Genomic DNA, 944 nt, shown 5'->3' with positions numbered 1-944 from the left:
CTTCCAGAAGGAGTCGCCCCTCCCAGGCAGCGCCCCTATTTTGCAGTCTCTGTCTGCCTGTCCGTCCGTCCTTCTGTCTGTTTTGAGCGTTGCTCCAGCCTAGTCCGCAGCCCTAGCTTGGTGCTCGTCTTCCTCCGGCCCGCTCACGCACTGGCACACCCACACTCGCGCACTCGCGCACTCACGCACGCACAGCCTCAAGTCCTCTTCAGTCCGCCTGCTATTGCCTCATCCTGGCCTGCCAGCCTTCTTTAGCTGTCCCTAGAGCTTCTTTGCTCCCTGCTGGTCTGAGTCCTACACTTTTGACCTTTGCGAGTCAATGCCAAGGGATGCATGCGTTTATGGCATAAATTTTATGCTGTCTTTGTAGAAATCAGAGGACGCTGAGATGTTGTATTGGCTGCTTGAAAAGTGACTATTAAACAAGGAAATAGACTCTATTTTCTGTGCCGGCCCGGATTTTGTATTTTATACGTACATATATAAAAGGGAAAGGAGCTACCCCCAAAGCTCAGTGCTAGATATGGGTTATCTCTTTTAGAGCTGTCCCACAGAACCTTCGAAACATTACAGGCTATTCCCAAATATCTAGGTTACTCTCCAGAACTTGATAGGAGTGTTGATAAAGATGCCCCACGTAGGACTGAGAACTCTTTTATTCTCAGTATCTGTCTCTGCGTTAATATCCACTGTGTCTAGGGGCATAGACATAAATACTTAGAAGGAAGTTTGACTGTTTAGGAAATAGCAATGGCAGCTTCTACGGTAGGACCCAGGACCTCCCCGCCATTGATTTGAGGCCAGATTTCCAGTGTGGTTGTGCCATTTCATCCTTTCGCTTAGCAATGTACTCAACGTCTAGTCTCTACCTCCTTGTGAGTAAAACCTAATATATTATAGATTATATTATTATCATTATCATCGTTGTGAAGAGGTATACACAA

The sequence above is a fragment of the Microtus ochrogaster genome, chromosome 8 (assembly GCF_000317375.1).
Source record: "Microtus ochrogaster isolate Prairie Vole_2 chromosome 8, MicOch1.0, whole genome shotgun sequence".
NCBI lineage: Eukaryota > Metazoa > Chordata > Mammalia > Rodentia > Cricetidae > Microtus > Microtus ochrogaster.
The sequence above is the reverse complement of the archived record's forward strand: the minus strand, read 5'-3'. Positions refer to the sequence as shown.